General features: G+C 38.8%; 1 protein-coding gene across 5 annotated transcripts in view; it reads left to right on the top strand.

Moving 5' to 3' along the window:
* GALNT18 (polypeptide N-acetylgalactosaminyltransferase 18) overlaps nt 1-20,904 on the top strand; it is a 279,752-nt gene that overhangs the window by 30,533 nt on the left and 228,315 nt on the right. The gene's annotated exons all lie outside the window — the stretch shown is intronic.

Consider the following 20,904-nt stretch of genomic DNA (forward strand, 5'->3'; position numbering starts at 1 on the left):
GAGCGGCGCAGGCGGGCGGCGGGGGGGGACGACCTGCCCCGCTCCCCTCCCTCCGCACGGGGCGGCCTCCGCACAGGCTGGCGAACGGGGGCCGCCGCCTGCGGGAAGTCGCCCCCACCCCGCGGAGAGCGGGCCGTGGGCGCCGGGGCGGCAGGGGGCGGCTCGGTGGCGGGGCGAGCCGGGCGGCGGAGGGCTCCGGGGCGGCTCGGCCCGAGCACCCGGGCGCTGGGCAGCGGCGGCAGCGGCGGCAGCGGCAGCCCCGCCGGGCTGGGCTCGGCCTGGTGGTGTAATAAACCTGATCTCAGCTCGGTGCCTGTCTGTGTCTTGCTGAAGTAGGGGGTCCGTGGGGAGGGCTCGGCGCGAAGGGCAGGGGAGCCTCTTCCCATCTGGCTGTTACCGTCATTGTTTTTTATTTGTTATTTTTCTTTTCCGAAGTGGGTTGCTGCGAGGGGAATTTTTGTTCTCCCTGTGTAAGCCTGACTGCTAATCCGTGCTGAGAGTCTGTGTGTGTCCGGGTGTGCTCAAGGTTTTCCCTTAGTGCTGCTGTAGTGCTGGGAGCCACTTGGGATTATAACTGGGGCAATCTCTCATTTGTGTAATGCCTTTTTAATTTCATCTCCTTTTAATGGGAGCTCTGGGAGAAAGGTTGAAGTGGGCAAGCGGTAGGGGAGAACATGATTATTTCCTGGGAGTTTGGGATTTTACATGACTTTGCTTTGCTGGGTGATCTTTAGTGTCTTCCTTTATATTTTCATTATCTGCATGGCATCATATAGTCATTCCCTCAGTCTGCTAAGTGGGTTGGATAGTAAAGAGGCTGAGGGCAGGGGTAGATGAGAGCTCTTACAAAATCTAGAGGGACCATGTTTCTCTGCTTTTGCATAACCTCTACTGAATATTCAAATCCCAATTCTAGTCACTCCTAAATCTGAAAAGGGAGAGCAAACCATTTGGTAAAGGATACCTATTACCAGTGCAAAAAATCTCGCTTGCTTCTAGGCAGCTTTGGCCAACTGATCTTCTGGGAATACGAAGAAAGGTGGAGAAGGCAGGGTGGCTAATCCCGTGTGAATTGGGCTTCCCTTGTTTGTCAATACTCATAAGTTTGCAGCACTATTGAAGCCCAGCTACTTTGCTGTGATTTGTATTAATATTTTTTTTAAATATGACACATCACCATTCAGTTTGTATATGCCTTCACTTCTCAGTCTAGTCGTCTTGGGTAAATTAGTAAAATACTACTTTTTTTTTCTGGTGGATGAGTTATAGCAGCTCCTGCAAGTTTTAAATTCTCTCATGCAGTCCTTAAGTTTTTCTTGATTCCTGAAATGGATTTTAAAAAGGAAATATATTCTTGTCTGTGTGCCAGTGGAGTGCACTGTGGAAGCATGTATGAAGGCAGGGATTTTTCACAAGGCGCTGTTAAGAGTTAGATACATGAAATTAATTGACTTTCCATATGAGGTTGGAGCATAACTCCTTCAGGTTTGTTAGTGTGAAGCTCAGATACTCTTATTTTTTTTCAAGGAAAATAACGATGTCCATATAGGCATGTTCCTTTGGTCAGTGGTTCTTCTCAGAGTAGTAGAGAAAGGTATACTTAAATCAGGGGAGAGTATAGCATGGATTAGAGCATAAACTTTTTTTGTGACTTTTTGTGACTATGCATAAACCAAACCAGAAGATATTTTCCTTAAATAACATTTGTATGAAAGTTGAAGAGAGTCTTCTAAAAATAATTAAGTGAACAGTTTGGTGATAAATACTAAAATATATTTAGGGGAAAAAAATAAAGTTTACAAAGTTCTCACACCCCATTGAAACCACTTACTCTTTAAGATAAATAAATAAATAAAATAAAAATCACAGATCATTATCCCTAAGTGGATCTTCTGTGCTTTTACTTGCCAAATGATAACAACTGGGGTTCACGAGGAACTCCTGTGGCAGAGATTGCAGAATAAGATGTTATTTTAATCAGATTTTGCTTAGCACTGTGAGATGCTGTGAATTCTGGGTCATAGTGCAGAACTCACTGAAGTCATTGGAAGGAATATCCCAAGCTTGACTGGGTTTGGGATGAGCTTGAAGGTCAGCTTTAAGAAATGATAAGTTTGAGATTCATTGCCATAAATTGGGTAAACCAGCTGCCATAATGGTTCTGGACAAGGTTATAAGGATTATCTGTAGTTTGCTATTAAACTTTTCCTTGAACCACTTTTTTTTTTTGTATTGGAGAGAGGTATCAATAGCTCAGATGTTCTGCAGTGCTGAACAGGCATGAAATTAGCAAGGGTAATAGAATTGCATTCCATAGGATATCCTGCAAATACCAGAGCGCTTTAACTGCCACATTTTACACATGGGGTTACGCTAATATTTCATTTTAATTTGTTTTCTGATTGCATTGTTTAATTAGGTGCAATCTGGGAATTCCTTTAGCATATAAATTGCAGTCTTGTAATATTTTATCAAGTGTCCTGGAAATGAGAAGGAATAAGAGGTGCCTTCATATAAAACACTTTTCAAAGTATGTATTTTTAAAAAGACATTTTCATGGAAAGAAAAGTATCAGACTGAAAAGAGATTTCCAGATAAGAGAAGTTCAGAGAGAATGAAAGTATGCATGCCTCATGTTCGGAAAGAACAGTATGGAAAGGAAAATATTAGTATTGGTACTGGTATTGGCCAAGAATGGAAAAGCTTGGATGCATGAGTGTGTACCTGCCGTATTGCACATCTTACACCACTGTGTATTCACACTTCTGCAAATGTTGAGGGATATCATTTCTCTGCACACATTTTCTGGGTGCTGGAAATGGAATAAGAGCATGTGTGTCTGCTCTACCTGTGTGGTACTTCTCTGCTTCCTTCTTTCCTCATTATGTGTTAATTTATGCCTTGTAGCCTATGGGTGTGCTGCGCAAGAGTCATGCGTCTGTATACTGACTTCTGTGGTAGGCAGTTTGAGGCAGGATTGGCAGCATTGCAGTCTAGTTGGGCAATATGGAACACAGAAAGAAGTATTTTGTGGAGAGGAAGTGTGATGCTGGAACTTGAGCTTAAGCCTGGGAATCACGAATTCTTGGCTTGTGGCCTGCCACAGTTTACAAGATGGTTTTGGTCAAATCACTTTACCTTTTTACAATGATGATGACCTGCATGCTTTCCTATGGCAGTGTGTTGTGGTGGTTGTGGTGTTAATTACATCTGAATGCTACATGGCTAGTAATAAAGAGATTCTGCCCCCCCCCCCCCCCCCCCCCCCCAATCTTTAGTAGCAGGCATATGTTTTATACTAGCAGGCAACCCACTGAGAGAAACTTTTAGTTTCCTCTTCCTTTTGAGATTGCAAACAAGATGGTGTATTTTTTGAGATTAATTGTGTGTGTGTGTGTGTGTGTTTTTGCGTGTGTGAAAGAAACCGAGGAAAAGACCAGTGGATAGTTTTATGCAAAATGCAGTCCTTTTTAATATCTAACAAAGGTGTGTGGCACACGTATAATCTAGTGCTATTGAGCTTTATTACCAGAAAGTATACTTTAAAGGGCTAAGGTTAATGAATATTGTGTGAAATGAACTATCTGTGGTTCCAACCTAGGATTTGAAATCAGTTTTTCTCAATTTTATTTGAAAACAGTATATTCTGTTGAGTTCACAAGGAACATACCGGTTCAAAAAACCCCAAACACTCTCATTTTATTAAAATCAATACAAGAGTGCTTCAGACAGATCACAACACATTGTTCATCTTAATAATGCATCATGCATTGGCTCTGTCACTAAAAAACTGCCCTAAGTGCATGTGCAGTTGGAAGATCATGTGAGCAGGCAGGCTGCTCTTAATCAGATACTTAGTTTGTAACAATGACAAGAGGAAAAACACTAGCAAGAAGGGAGCAACTTATTGTTTTCCGCAGCCTAGCTTTGGGCCATCATAGGTGATGAGATGAACCTTTTTCTTGAAAAGCTATGCTATGGTTAAGCTGATATCACTTAAAACACCTCATGCATACCGTCCTGTTTGTCTTATTATGCAATATCATTGTAATATTTTTCAGCCTTCGTAGTTCTAATCAGATGATGTTTGCATTCCAGCATTATCTTAAAAGATTATGGACTATGAAGTCTATGAAATGAACTTGCTTCCTTGCCCCACCCCCGGGACCTAAACAGAATTAATAAATTACATGCAGTTAATACATAGAGTAGATCTAAGTTAAAGTTGTAAACACACAGTTCATTTCTGGACCTTGAATTCTTAGTTAAGATCAAGGGATGATTGCTAAGACATCTGTGTTGTACTAGGACTTTGGTCCCTCGTCTTTGCAAGCTGCTGCATCTGTTGTCATAAATGGAATGTCAAGCACTGTGTGGACTCATTTGGGAAAATTTGTAAGAGAGATGTATGTGTTATCTCTCAACCTGCTGCTTAGGATGATTTGTTCTGTGGATTTACTTCAGCTAATGTTAGGTATCCCATAGCTGGATATCTAATCACCCTCTGTGGTCAGTTGGGGGAGGGAGAGATCTCCAGTGTGTGATTCGTTCCCTGTGTCTTAGACAGGTGTTAGGGTGGAATGATTTGCTTTCAGAAGTTGCGTATTTTGAGTTTGGGAACTAGGTCAACCCAGATTCTTAATTTTAGCCATCTGAAGGTTTGGGTGAGTAAAGTCCGTGTTTCATATCTGCCCTTTATTTATTTCTTGATCTCAAACGTAAGGAAGAATGTAGTATATAAACCTTTGGTTTGTGATAGCTGTCCTTTGCAGCCTGGCTAGCTAGCTGGGTTCCATAAAGTCAGGCTCACTAGGATTCGCATGGCCATTCCACCATGTCTCTTACTCTTGTGGTACTTCCCTTTTGGGAATAATTAATTGTTAAATCCCCCCAGCTTATTTCCCTCAAGCTCAAAAGCAATTAGGCATGTTTGTCACTCACTGCAGTGTATTTATTCTACTGAGAAACAAATCAGCAGTAGACAGTAGCCCTGGGAACACAGCTCTTGCTCCACTACAGAGGGCCCTATATTCACAGTCTCTGTACAAGTAGAGAGACCTGCTGTCCCAATGTAACTAATTGCAAGAGAAGGAACTACTTGGATATGTAAGACATGCAGGACTAATCCCATTATTTTTTCTCTTTAGTCTGTGACTCTCAAGTCATTCTAGATTGCTGCATGTCAGTGCAGATTAATTTGAATTTAACTTTCATGTTCTTCCATGCTTAGGAATAGGTGCACTAAAGAAAAGCTTAATATAGTGATTTCAGCTAGAAGACTTAAATTGCTGTAAATTTTCAAGTATTGCTGGAGGTGCAGGTATTTGAAGGACCATCTGCTGAAGACTTAATGATGTTAGTTATGTTGACTACAACTTGATAATTTATTATTACTATTATTAAAGTTGATTTTTAAAGCTAGCTCTTAATATCTTTAGTTCTCTTCTAACTATATTCTTTCTTGGTGGTTCTTCCACTGAGGATTTATTTTGGCCACTGCATCCTAACCATAGCAAAACTGGGGAGTGGTAGTCTAGCCTTATTAAGGTAACTGTATTTTGTTACTGGAGATTGAATGATTCCTTTCATGATTAAAGTTGTTTTTTTCAGAATGAGTTATTTTTCCTTTTTTTTCCCTGATTGTCAGCTAGATTGCTCTATCAATTCTTCAGGTTTCTACAATGGGAATAGCATACCAGTTGTAATTTTTTTTGAGATTGTGTTTTTTGAGCCAGAAACAAGAAAAGTTTTATTTGGCTACAAAGTGAGAGTGAACAGTAGCTTTGTAGTTGGGTAGGGAATTGACCTGGATTCTGTTTCCTTCAATCTAGGCAATTTCTGTAGTCCACATGAAAGTCTTCAACAAAAGGTTAAAAAAATGAATCAGGAGCAGAGGCTGGAAACTGTGGCTTCTGTGCCCTCCACAAGTTCTCTTATTGCTAAGCTAGAGAATTTTGCCTTTTCTCTCTGAAGAAGTTCACTTTTGTTAAAGTTTGTTATCTGTGCATAATGAATGGCACAGCTTCAGTGGAAAGAGTGGATTGTGTACTGCAATCTTTGAGCAGATGATTTATGGGCTGTGCAGAGATGGAGATAGCTATTCTGCTTAAGGTTCTGGACTCAGCTCAGTGCTTCATTTATGCTGGCTAGATGTCACTTTGGAAAATGTTGCTCAGGTTGACACAAGCAGCCTGCAGCTGTGCAGAGATTCAAACTTAGGTCTTTTGACTTTCTGCTAGACTGTTATTCCCATTTTAGTACTAATAAGTGATTTTATCTGCATGACCAAAATATAGATAAATACATATGAAAAGAAACATAAAGCAAGATCTACACATAGCTGCTGGGAATTGTGTATTATGTGTGAGATCAGCTTGGTCCCAGTGTCATGCTCTCTCATAGCAATATCTGCCTTAGCAGTCCAGTGTAAAAAACACTCTTCCACTTGGGCATACCGTGGCTGGGGGTTGATTATGATCTGCCAATTAACTGTTGTGCATACAAGGACAGGCAAAGAGAGCAGTGGGAGGTGTGACTTCTCTCAGGGTCTAAAACTCAAAAGAGCCTTTGCTCAGAGGACCCTGGTGCTGAGGCTGCCATATGATGTGAAACGTCTGTTCTTGTTTACTGGGTCAGGAAAAGATGGCTATATCTGTACACAAGGTACACTCTCTGTATTTCTGAAACAAATGCAAGAGTGTTATTGTACGTTGAGTTCAAGACTATGTTTTAAGAGGTGGCTCCTACATGCTAATGATACTTACTCTCTGTGTTTAAGGAACAGGACAAAACTCTAGTCACATCTCAGTATATTGTTTGTTTGTGGCTGATACAGTTTATTTTTCTCTCTTGCATGAGCTGAGTGCTTATGAAAGAGTCTAGTACTCTGCATCCAGTAGTACAGGATCTGGACCTGCAAGCGCATGTGTGCAAAATATGAGGCTTTCCATTATATTATAAAAAGAAACTACAAACGCTTTTTTATCAATGAGCCTGGCATGGGCTATGCGGTTTCTCCATTGTCTCTAGGGCCAAAAGGCTGAAGTTGTTGCGTGCCTCTACCTAACGTTGCTCCCCTGCCTGTGAGAAGCCACAGAAGCAGTTTAATTTAATTGTGTTCAACAGAAAGGTCTGGTCATCAACATTATACTATGAAAGCATGAATAAGCTGCAGTATGATAGGATAAGCTAGTATTATCCATCTGAATGTTAGAGACATGATACGTAAAGAAAAATCTATGGTGATATAAAAAAGTGAATATTGGGCTCAGATCTTGAGACAGCAGTGGCAGTTGTGAAGATGGCTTAGCTGCCTTCCTGAGGATGATGGGGAATCCTTGCTTGCCATTAGAACAGCCCAGGAACTTGATCATCAGCTGTTAATGTATGGAGTGTGGCAAGGGACATAACGGGACATGAATCGTCTTTAGCTGTTTAACGGCTGTCCTCGTTTATTGTAGCCATAAGATCACGTTGTTAGTTACGCTTGGCCCAGAGATTGGAGACTGGACTTAGTGCAGCGTGCTGTGGTGTCTTGGGATTGTCCCTGAGTCCAGAGCACGTATTGTGTGACTGCTGACAATAAGTAAAGTAATTTACTGGTCCACAACTAGCAAAACTACTTCTTTAATGAAATTAAATTTCTGTCTAATGCAAAAGTGAAAACTAATTTCATATCTTGTCATGCCTCCTCTGAGATGAACTCTTTTTCATTTGTCTGCTATATTATTTTCCTTTTAATTGCCCTTATTTTTTTTGTATTTAAAAATGTCTTCTAGTCTTCCTTGTTTTGTTCACTAAGCCATATTATGATTAAAGTCCAATGGCACTTCCATCATCTATGGAGGAATCTTTCTGTGCTGCCCTTGGCCTTCCAGTGCTACCTCTGTAGCCGCTTTAAAAACTTCTGGGCTCCTTTATTTTAGGGACTTGAGAAATAGCTCAGTAACAGGCTGTTTGGTGGGGCAGTGTGGACAGATACACTGAGCGGATGCTGAAATTGCCAGGTACCTGAAACTTAATGCTCTTGTCTTCATGCTGCTGTTACCATTAAATCTATTCTGACTCCAGTTGTGCGTGCAGGTGTGTTCTCTGTGTAACAACATTGTTTTCATTTTCTTCATGAATTTTCTCTGCTCAACTGGTGTTTTGTAACCAAGATGCTGTGGTATCCTGAGTTTCCTGAGGCAAAGGCAGAGATCTTTAGGAGCCAAAACCTTGACTGTAATTATTACAGCTCTCCAGCACCTTCTCTACTTGGCTTTGAAAATGAACAAATGAGAATATTCTAATTTATTTTTTATAATATGGAGATGGAAGGTCCAAGTTGCTACCTTGAAATTGTCTGCCTTTAAAACGCCAGAATGTGTCTTCTCAAGTCCATAATGGATTCTTACTATATTCTCTACTTAAGTTATATGATTTTTTTTAAATTTACTATTTCTATGACCATAATGCTGTGGCAGCTAGCTGAAATCCCACCTGTATTGGCATCAGTGCTGTACAAATATGTAGTGGAACCCTTGACTTGGAGATCTTCATCTCCATGGATAAGATCTGCAGGAGCTCGGCAGAGGAGAGGGATATAGAGAACTGATATGGCCAAATTTATACAGACTGTTGGTGGCAGGTTTGATTCACTGCTGGAGTTGCTCAGATGAATCAGACAGAAGGTCTTCTCTTCTCCCATAAGTAACAGCCTAGAGAGAGTGTGTGAATCCTGCAGTAGGCAAACGTCGCAGTGTCGTGTAGTAGCCACGTCTGTTCTCCCACCATAGATCTTGGCCTCACGTATGAACTTGAGACTTGGCAGGAGCTCTGAAGTATGAGATTAGATATCTCTCCCAACATGCATGTTATAATTAGCACATCTTAAATACCACCTAATTGCCTAAGTCTCTGGTTGTATCTTGAAAACTCGTGATCTCAGTGACCTTGTGTCAGTAATGTCGGTGGGGGTGTGGAAATCCTATTGTAGTTTTGGTTTTGCCGTTTCCTACCTCCTAAATCAAACCCCTTATTTTAAATGTGACTGTTTGGATTTTCCTTTTATTAGAGCTGTCACAGGTGATCTCTGAGAAAAGAGGATTTCTATAAGCAGCTTTCTGAAGAATATAAGAAAAAGAGGTAGTATTTCTGTTTTTTTTTTCTTCATAGATAAATGGTCATTTTAGTCTTCATTTTAGGGAGATAATATAGATTTTTAGACTGTGTTACTTGCCCATATGTAATCTGGATATAGCTAGAGATCTATTTCATGAATCACCCAACTAAAGCAGTGATTTACCTGTCCCTGCTTTCATGGTGGATTCAAATTCCTTTGAAGCTTTTCTTTCTGCATGGAGTCATGACTTGCCAAAGGCTTTGCAAGAAGGTTTGGCATGCTGTAGGTAAAAGAAAAACTGGCAGATAAACTTTTCCAGCACAGCAGACTCAGTGAGTCTCTACCCATCCATTACAGGATTATCATTGCAATAAAGTTATGGTTAGAGAAAACACCTTTTGGGATTTCTCTGTGCACAGAATAAATAGGGCTTGCAAAAGAGAGCACAGAATAGTTTTTAAAATAACTTTGTTCTATTTGTTTGTTTTCCTCTGAGGTATTTATAATTTTACCAGCTGTATGTTGCATGATCACATGATGCCAGCCTTTCCCTCTTCTACTTGTGCTAACAGGAATATTTTAAGTTGCTCAAGCAAAGGGTGGGGGAGTAGTATGCCGTAATTTCTATGGTATTTCTGATTAGAAGACGTGTTCACTTCATGTGTAACAATTTGGAGGATGGAGGAGGGTCAGGGAGGAAGGAAGTATAGAAGAAGCTAAAGGCTGCATGAGAATACCTGAATGTTTTATTCCTTTTTAGTTAACACGAAACTACAGTTATTGAGTGGAAACTATTGAGTTTCCACTAGCGTTATTGAAACTGGTGAAACTAGTGCTGTTGTGTTTCCATGGAGTGGAAAGAAGCAACACACCATTTCTGATTCTGTTCTGAAAGCCTTTTACTTTCTTGTCACTCTCAAAACCAGTTTCACATCTAGTAGGTTATTACAAATATTTGCTTGTTAATTAAAACCAAATCTAGCATTAAAAAATGCAAGACAAATCTATTTGATTTAGTTTATGTAAACCTCTTAAAACGTGTAGTATCTTTAATGAAGTAAGAAATATTTGGCTTGCATACAGTCAGAATATCATAAGCAAGATACTGGTCTTGGCACCAAAATTGTATTGCTATTCGTCTCCAATATTATAATCATGTATTGTTGTTTTGATCCTGGTTTTTCAAGAGGCAGTAGAGTTAGTACTCTGTGACTTTACAACATGATGTCAGCCATAAAGGATTATGACATCATTAAACTTAGATGTAATTGAATGAGATATTTTAAGCTTGTGTTTAGCTAATATTTTCACATGGTTGTAAAGCTGTGTAAGTTTAAAATTAATTTCAGACTGTTAGACATAAATCAAGCAAACCAACAATAAGAAAACCCCACAAGTTCCAAAGGGATGTATAAGGCCATACATAATGCCAGGAAGACTAGTGAATTTATGCACTAAAAGCAGCAAGGCCAGAAAAAGCAGTAGCAAAATGATGACAGAAGACTTATGTTTGGATGGATCATTCGCACTTGTGGCTTTCATTTCTCTAAACGCAGGCATTGTAACAGGAATGCTTTTGGGATAGAAACATTTTAATCTCATTGATTTATTGTTATACTTCATATAAATGCAATTCTATCAACACACATGAGTTTTTCAGCACAGCTTATGTCTTTCTTACACGAAAATAGTTTAAAAGCACCTTCATAGTGCTAATTCTACTATTCTGTTTTCATTTGAATACTGAGAAAAATTTTGCATGCAAATGAATATGGAAATATATATGCATGTTTGATATATAAAAAGTATTCTATGTATGATAATATCTCTCTGTATAAATGTATGTATGTATTTTTAATGGTTACACTAAGGATCCATATGTCTTGTCTTGAAGGCGGGAAGTCTTCACCGTTGCCTGATACAGGCTGACATGGAAGAGTTTGTAAATGGTAATACAAGCACTGAAGCAAGAACTTGATTAGAGCAAATGGGAGCATGTTTGCATAGTATCTCGTTATGGTGACAACAGGAACAGACTCCTGCAGTCTGGAAATGCAAAGGACAGAAGTATTGCCTGAAGTGCGTTAGAATCAGGTTTTCAGACAGTTGTTAGTGCTTTCTGCAGTAATTGAGTAATAGCTGATGGCTAGAGTGAACCCTGTACATTTCATCACTTATTAGTGGAGACTGTTTTCAGGATGATTGACTGCTGTAGAAGCAGGTAGACTACTGGGTCATAGAGTGAATGGGGAGCCACACTATTGATTTCTCATTTGAAGAAGCAAGCAAAGGTAAAATGTTTTATATTGCAACTTCTAGCTCTTGAGAGTAGATTTTTAATCATTCAGCCCTGGATTCTTTTTTCATAATTAAGAAGTAAGCTGGTGTTGGAGAGTTTTTAAATTTATGAAAGAGTAAAATTCCTTTTTATGAGGAAGCCTGGAGACTTGAAAACACGTAAAAGGAAATTTAATGTCATAATGTGTGAAACATTCCTTAGCTGCTTGCAATAACAACATGTCAATATGTTTTTGTCTGCTTGACAATATGTAGGAAATGCCTTTGATTTTGTAAAATTGCATGTAATCTCTCAACATTTCTTTTGATTCTATTGATTAAAGCTTTTCTGCCTTGCCTAGAGACATTAAATAACAAACCATCTGCTAAAAACGGATTGGCAATGTTCCTGACAATTAACATTAAAAAAAAAAAGAAAAAGTTTAGTCTAAATATATTTCAAAGAATGTTCCTATTTGTGTTCTGAGATGAAGAGGAAAACAAAAGCTTCTGTTATAGTCTGCCAAAAGGTTGCAGTACCTGGTCAAATACTGGTATTGTCTTCATACCGTGGAGAAAGAGATGACCATGGCAAAAAAGCACACAGGTACCAGATGATGTAGTGTAAGAGTGTCATTACAAACACTGTCCCACGTGGTTGTGTGTTTACCACCTGTATCAGTTATACAGCAATCGATGGATAATCAGCCATTCAGCCCAAAGTACTCTTTGTGTGGCTGCCAGCAGTGAAACATGCTGATCGCAGTTGCGAGCTCTGTGGACATAAGTGTAGGTTATAGAGTAATCCCCATCCCCCCAAGTTCTGTTAATATAATGAGGTGGTAAATATAAAACTGACATGATCATGGAGAGTGATTTTTTTTTTTTTTTTTTTTTTTTAAATTATACTTTGTTGTACTCGCCAATGATTTTCTGATTACATTTGTTACTATCTGTGTGTGAGCAGCTTTTAGGCTGTGAGTGGCTATGCTGAAGTTGAGAACATGCCTATATGAATAAGAACTCTCAGTATGTTTGCAGTGTTGGGACGACAATAGGGAATAAGTTTCTTGGCAGGTTAAGACAAAGAGCTTGTGCATTTAACCTAGCTTTTGTGGCTGGTTTTGCCAGGTAAGAGTGCCATGTAACTTTCATAAAAAGTCGATTAGCTGCCCTAGGGAAAGAAGGTACAGGGAGGAAGGTGTACTCAATACTCTGTGTGTGAGCACAGATTCAATGGAAGATAATTCTGGATACTTGCTTCTCCAGCAATTGGATTATCATTTTAACTGTCCAGTTAAGACAAACTTTAAATAGTAAAGCCATCTATGCAGGTACCATGCATTTGCACCCTTTCTGCTACTAAAAAGATAGGAGGTCGTTATGTGAAAGTGAGAACAAGGAAGTCCTGGTAGGGGCTGTTCTGTCTTGAGATTTTCCCTTACATTAAAAACCTTAAGATATTGATAGGTATTAAATTATTTTTTTGGATTACATTCTTGCCACATAACAGAAGTTCCCTGGGCTGAGTTCTCGGTCAGTGTGAATGTACTCAAAATTCTTTCCTCTGTTGGACTCGCATAAATTGCTGTCATTGCCATGCTGCTGTAATTCATACATCTGAGGTATTGTGGGGCTTGGAAGTGAGTGGAATGATATGTGCAGAACAGTATAAAAAGCAATAACTCATTTCCTCTGTCCCCTCTGCTGCCTCAGAATTCTGCCCTGGATATCCACAGGCCAGGTCAGGATCAAGAAGGGTGGCTCTTACTTGCCTCACATCTATGGAGTTACTTTTTGCCTACCACCATGTAAGCAACTGGGTCTGCAGCATAAAGAAGGGGATGGGAAAGAAGAATCAAAGTATCCACAAGTATAAAAAAATAATGTAATTCTTAAAGAGATTATGTAAAACACTAAGTCAAATTACAGGCAATGGCAAAAACTTAGCAGTGTGTTCTCTGTTGTCTGTCTATTTTTGAAATTTGTGCTTAGCCAGCGCCTAGCTAGCCAGGCTGTTCTTGCATGTCAGTGTGTAGCCATATAATTGTCTGGCTGTTTTTGCAAGGAACATGGTGCAGAGAATGTGAGAGTTTTAGCCACAATGACAAATTCTGACAGTGCAAGGTATGACAGAAAAAAATGATAAGATAACAATGTAGGATGTAGCAGCTTATCTTTGCTACATTAAGCTAATAAAAAAGCATATTGTTTACTTTTAAAAAAATTGGTTTTAATGTATCTCTTTTACTGTCTATTTAAAGTGACTTTGAATTTGCCTTTCTGCTATTTGATGAAAACAGATGTTATTTTCTCCCAACTTCTCGACACCTGGAACTGGCAAAATTCCCCAAGCTTGTTCAATGATCATCCAACAAGCAGGGTTTATTCAAGCAATTTACCTACAAGGGCCAATTCAACACAAGGTGGAAAAAAAATACCCTTTTCAATGAATTTAAAATGAACTCAAGAAATCCTACTCATTTCATCATAAAGAGTAGCTGTGTCTTTTAGATTAAAAAAAAAAAGGCAATTTTATGAAGTCGTACTCATGCCCTTCTTCAGTACATGAAGTGTACGGAGCTCAATAATTTTCTCAAGACTCAAATTTAAACATGATAAACCATAAGCTGTTGTTGCTTCTTAGGAAGGAAGATCAACAAAAGCTCCCTCTTTGTAGGGTGTTTCTTCTCACTGAACTGCACACCTGTATAAATATAGTGCTTGAATCATTCCCAGTTTACACCAGAGAACAGTGAAAGGAGCGAGATGGGAATTAGCCCTCTTGAGGTAAACTGGTGGGGTATTCAACAACTCTGGCATAGCTTTAATGCTGTTGGCACAACCCCTCCTTTCCTGCGGCATCTGGAACCTGCGGCATCTGGAACCTGCAGTCACCTCAAACAGTGCGAGTAACACTGCGAGTAGAAGGCCCTGGCTTAAGAAAGTTACATTTTTAAATTTCACATCTTTCAGTTCAGGCTTCATAAGGGGAAGTTGTATATTCTCCTTGAGTGGACAAATGAAAGTATCAATCACGATATTTACCTTTAGGAAAATTGAGACCTGAACGTGGTGTTTTGGCCACATAACTTTTCCCAGCACTGTGTGGGATATCTGTTTTCAAGATACCTCATGTCTAGCAGTGTTCTTGTTACAACTTGCCTTAGCAGCTCTAAAACCAAAATATAAACTGAGTTAACTAGAGATACAAACAAGGTTGCAGTCAAGCAATTAGAATTTGGATGAAAATTTAAATAGTTTAAAACACTGCAGCGGTGCCATGTGGCAGAATGTACTTATGGCCCAGTGAAGAGCACAATGACTTCCCCCCCCCCCCCCCCCCCCCCCCCCCCCCCCCCGCATTTTGCTAAACTCTGCCAATGTCTTTGTTTTCTAGGAGTGTTATTTTTACCTCTGTTATTAACCTTACTCTAAACTTTGTGGACCTGTATCATAATAAGTTAGGAGTTTTCAGCTAGTGGACTTTGGGAACCTATGGATAAAAGTGGTTAGGAAAAGGTAAGTTCAGTCATGGGATGTCTCTTACAAATGTGTAGGAGTTCCCATGCTGCCTATCTCTTTGAAAAAAGATTAAACAAAGAGATTTTTTAAAAAAGACTAGGTGACTGCTAAAAAGATATGTTAAACTATGTAATCAGCCAAATTTCAATGAGCACTTATAATGTCAAATAGTGTAAGTGGGAATGAAAATTCATTTTTCCCCATCAACTTGATCCAGTTAACTAAAAAAAGAACCCAGAAATAACAGTTAACCCTTGCAAGTGGTGGCAGACTTCCTTCATGGTGCTGGAGGCTCCTGTTGAAGAATCTCATCAAAGGGACAATGATCTTGCTATAGCATTGACTTCTAATAGAATGTCTTTCTGTGAAACTTGTGTTCAAGTTAATTCTACTTCTTCAACATATTTTCGTTCTTTAGGATCACCTTCAAATTTGTGAGTTTTCCTTCTTCCAAGATAGCTAAGTCCCTATTCAGTTCACAGTTTCCATGTGTAGAACAAACAGGCTGTATGTATAGATAAGGTCTTTTTTGGTAGGTTCTCTCACAGACAAGATGTCTAAATACTCTAAAGCTTTTGTAACATAAATGTCTGCCCCCTCTTATTTAGTCTGCTATTCTTTGCCAGGCAGAGTAACTGTGTGCTGCTTAACCAGGAAGCTTGCATGTATTCTAAAAAGGGAGAAAAGAACAGGGTGGACATGGGCTCATTTGGAGCCTTACTCTGTGTGCCAGTTAGTGCAGTTGCCCCTATGTACCTTTACGGAGGGTGGACTCATGCACGCATCAACAAAATAGTTCACTTTATTGCGATACTGTCAAATTATTCTGGCTTGTGTGTGTATGGTTCTTTCCAGTTGTGCAAATTAAGCTCAGAATTTGCATTATTCGTGGTTTTAATTAAAAATTTAAACTCCCATTTCTTGTGTGTTTGAAGGTAAGGTTAGTCGCCTTATGTTCTTGTTATAACTCATTTTCCAGAAGTCTGGAAGCAGCCTGTGTGTCCAACACACTTTCTTTCTGCTTCTTGAAGTAGAAGTTCTTCAGCTTTGTGGTTGCAAAGCCTTACATTGTGGTCCGGGTGGGTATGATAGATAAAAGTTTCAGTGTTTGAATTCATGGAGAGTAGTTTCTTTCACCATCTGAAGATTTTTCCTGTTTGCTCAGGATGTGTGATACCCTCCTATAATAAATTAGCATTTTACAGCTGAGGATGACATTTTGGCATGCTTCAGAGCACTACTTCACCACTTAAGTTAGCCAGTTGATTTTTACATAATCATTTGCCATTATACAGGAACCTGAACTTGAGAACAGATCTTCAGTAATGTTCTTTGCCGCTGGGCAGAGGAAGGTAAGAATATCAGTAAGACTTGCTGATGGCCAAGCTGCAGTTAAAAAGTTTGATGTACTATTCCCTGACATCTATGTTTTTTAATTATTCTTAAATTAAGGTCAGCTTATAGGATAAAAGATATTTTCAGTGTAGTCAACACTGTCTTCACTCTGTATTAAGGTGCAAATGCAGGCCCCTGGACCAGTCTAGAGGGGAATTATAACATCTATGTGGATTTGCAGTTCTTAGTTTGCAGAAAGCTATTCCAGATTTCAGTTTGGATCTCCACAGCCATTAGAGCAGGATCATTATTGCTAATAGAGTGATCAGTTACAGGAAAGATGAGTGTCTGGTGAAAGCCTGCCACTTCCTGGGAGGCTGGGTTAATTCTTTCAATTAATGGTCCTGCCTCCTTTTGAGATTACTGGTGGTTGTTCTGCCAGTAGGTGGGGATGATTTTTCTTTCATTCTGGCACAGGTGACATGTTTGGCTTGCTGAGCTGATTGATATCCCTAAACAAAAGCTTCAGTGTTTACTGTTCTAGAAGGAGGCTTGTCAAATTCAATCAGTCATTATATTTATGTGGCAAATTGTGTTTGGGATACATTGTAATCAGCCTGTGTGTGAATATTTTTATGAAAGAAAGCACAGAAACTTGACACTGTTTGGGGCCCTCTGCAATGAACAGAATTGCTAAAAGAATGTTTGCAGCAGGAAGATAAGCGTTGTTACATTTTTAGTAAGTGCATTTTTTGCTTTGATAATGGAAATTCTTTCCCTGTTTTTGTTACGAATCTTCTTTGTCAGGGGACATATTTGTCTCCTCTTGCCTAGGGTCAAATTATATGCTAACTGCTTTGGTAAAATGCCAGTTGACCTTCTGACAGTTTTGTATGTAGGCACTGAGACTGGCCATTGGGACTACGGCCCTTCTGTTGTTCTTTTCTGTCACTAGGTTGGATGAAGTTCCTTTCCTTGCTTTGCATTGCACAAGGAATACTACCTTATACTTTTAAATTAATAATTAAGAAATAAGGATTTGCAAGAAAGGTGCTGTACTTCTTTTTGAGAGCAGCTTTTTATGGTACAGAGGTAGTTTTATTCCACCTTTTTGAAATTGTGTGCTATTTCAAGGTGATTAAGCAAGCACATTTGCAGGATAGTGTTACCATGTCCTGTTCAGAAAAAAAAAAAAAATCGTGAAGTCTGGCATAGCAGACTTCTAACTCTGATAGTCCATCAGTTTCTGGTGTTGTCAACTCTGCTACTTTGTATTATGTTGGCAAAATTTCAGCTAGCAAGCTTTTGTAGAGTTACGAATTGTCTTGACAATGACTGAAACGTCTAAAAAATCTTATTTAATTTGCTGACTACAGTATGGTTGCTTTGTAAACCATATACTTTCTGTGATTTCCTGTGATTTAATTTAGTGCTATAGCAAAGGTTTTATATCTTGTTAGAACTTCCTCAAATAAAGTCTTAAAAATCACTGTAAAGGCAACAAAGCTATTAAGAATTGTAGTAGTACTATACATGAACAAGAATTCCTGTTCTTTAGAGTAAGCTGATACTTATCACAGTAAAATCCAATTTAATTCATACCTTAGTAAGAATTGCCTAGCAATTTACTGACAGAAGGCAATTGTTTTTATTTTAAAATTTCACTTTCATTGAAGTCTTTACATGTAGATCACAAAAAACCCCCCAAAACCAAAACCCAAACCAAAACAAGCCCTTAAATCTTTGACTAGAGGAACAATAAAGATAATTCTGGTAGGTAACTAGGAATATTTTGTGAATGACTACAGGCTTTAAACATAACACTGTAAGGAACTACAGTTTAAAAAGTCTTGAGGTTAGCATTGATTTAATATAGTAATGACAGATATGAGGGATGTAAATAGAAATTCTTATGTGTGAATACATAACCTCTGAAACCCACGTTTGCCAATTTTTCAAGGAATGTCTGATCTTAATGTATATTATTGATTGGGTTTTCAACCCAGAAGCTCTGTTTAATTATTAATACATCTCTCTCCAGGAATCACCAATTTCTAATGTGTGCTTAAATGCAAAAAATCTTTCCTTCCTCCCACTGCCTCTGAAATCCCTGAAACACTGAACCTTATGCCTTCATCTGACTAAGATGGTGTTTACTCAGAACTGCAGTATGACTTACAGAAGAGCTGTATTGCGGTTTACTCTGTTAATATCTTAATTCCATTAAGCTTGTGCTAATGGCCTCAGTTCCTTGAATACTTCCCTTCTAATGGAATGATTGAAGCTATTGATTCTTCAGCTGACTTTATTGTATGCCTTAAGATACAAACAAAGTCAGGGTGTCAGCTCTTTGTTCTGCAGATTTATTCCAGAAGTGCTTCTGTACAGTTCAGAATAAGTATTCCAAGTCAAAGGTGTCTACCCCCAAGTTTCACTGAGTTTTAGGTGCTAAAGGAGTTTAATAAATGGGCTTTACTGAGAAGGGAATTTAATTAATGGAAATGCTCATTCTGTACATCCATTTCTTCTTCCACACATAGAGTTTCCCATAATGACTGTCCAGAATATAAGCAGCCAAGATTTGCATGTTTGATTTTCCTGATCTGGAAAATGTATGCTGCATTAGATTAACCTCCCATCATGCACAATTCCCTACTAAAAGTTACTTATTTCAATTTCTTTTCCTTGTATTGGACCTGGAAGCTTTCCAGACAAAATATTTTTTTCTGAATTGCATAGTACTTTACTCTTTCTTTAATCCTAGTGACTCCTGCAATCCTACTGACTTGGTCAGTAAGGTAGTAGTCAGCATGAGTGAGATTAGTATAGTCTGCTCCACTATGCATTTTAATAGAAATTAATTCCACTCTGACCCTGTTGTTTTTCCAGACCAATCTGTAGCCTGTTCCTTGAGTAATTTTTGGAAAGCTATGGCTGGAGCAGTCACTGTTGAGTTTTTATGAATACAGAAAAGCCTGGGTGGTTTATTCTGTATATTCCAGATTATTATGAACATGTAGTATTTTCCTTCTTCTTACAAGTTTTCCTTTCTCAGTCATGTAAGAATAAGAAAATTAATGTGTGTGCAGAACATAGTTAAAATTTATTATGACAGTGGAATTGAAGAGTTCAACTTGTCCCTGTGTGCCAGTTAAGATGGAGAGGGCAAATGTTAGTCATTCACCTTGGGAAAAATGCATTTATTCCCTTGCAAAAAAGTCCGAGGTAAACTTTGAAAAACATTTTTATGAAATAACCGTCTTGAGAGAGAATTCCAGTGCGGCGTTTCTACATCTTTATTTACTTGTGCAGCTGAGAGGAAGAAGGAAAGAAAAATATCCACACGCAAATGTATTTGTACAACAAAATGGAGAAAAACACATACTAGGAGCTTGCTTTCTTCCTAGTACATTTACTGAATCAAATCAATATTTTTACTGTGATATCTTTTAGAATTTTGCCTGAGGTTTTTAAGTCGATCACAACTTAATGGAAAAAAAAACCCCACATCAAATCCACAGACTTGGCCAAGAGTCTGTCCCCTCCTTTCTTTGACTTGATAAAGGCCAGGATATATTTTAAAAGGTATACGTAGCCTGGAGTTGACTTTTGAATTGAATTTCTTCTGCCTTGAATGCATGCGAGAGTCGTCGTTTGTAGCTTGGGAACAGTATATAGAGTAGTTTTCTGGGTGTGGCATGCATTTAACATTTCTTACTTTTATTGCTTGCTTGTATGAGGTTTGTCATGATTTGCTGTTTTAGGCAAGTGTTGAATTAAGATTATCAGTAGGAAAACAGAGTATTTCTCTCCATTTCTACATTGTATGGTGTTGACCAGTAAAAGGAAAGAGGAAGACGAAGTCCCAGTGTTGCAGAGGGTCTTCTGTTTCTCTGTAGTCTCTTGCTTTTCTTCCTGAAAGTTTCTGTGAGACTGAAACCTACCTTAGTGCAAAGTTTTGTAATAATACTCCAGTGACAATTAAATGTACTTGGGTCTTTTGCTAATTCCTTGCACAAGTCTGCTGAATGCTACCCTAAATGGTTGGATTTTGCATGAAAGCACAGAAGATGGAAAAGATGACAGAAATGACAAAACCTCATTTCTTGTTCCCCCCCCCCCCCCCCCCCCCCCCCCAAAAAAAGATAAAAGAAAACCCAAGAACTTAGTTTTTAAAGGAAGTGTATGCTTAACTGCTTCAAATTCATTCTAATATGGTTTTGGTTAGCAGTTTGGGTGACTTTGGGTCTCACTAATATTTAACTACTTTGTTTAGCTTGAGTAACTGATTATCTTGCATGATAACTTTAAAATTATTTGTTTTAAATCAGTGCTGTACAGGAACTCTTCTGAAGCACCAACAGTCTTTATTCTGCAGAATGAAAAGGAGCAGAACCATGCCCAAAGTGGACACTTTTAAAAAGGGCCTCCACAGGTCTAGTGTGAGCTCTGCTTATCTTTCTTCCTATTCAGAGATGTCTTTGTTCACAATAGAAAAGAAAGGGAAAAGGCTATGCATTGTATTAATTGTTTTGCCGTAAACCCTAAACAGCACTGTTTTTCACTTCCATTTCCCTTATGTGAGCATTATGGAGAGTAAGAGAAGGATTTAGCTGACTGAAAGTTTGTGTCAAGACTCCCTGTAAAGGAAGAGGCTCAACTCA

Source organism: Gymnogyps californianus, chromosome 5 (genome assembly GCF_018139145.2).
Source record: "Gymnogyps californianus isolate 813 chromosome 5, ASM1813914v2, whole genome shotgun sequence".
NCBI classification, from domain to species: Eukaryota; Metazoa; Chordata; class Aves; order Accipitriformes; family Cathartidae; genus Gymnogyps; species Gymnogyps californianus.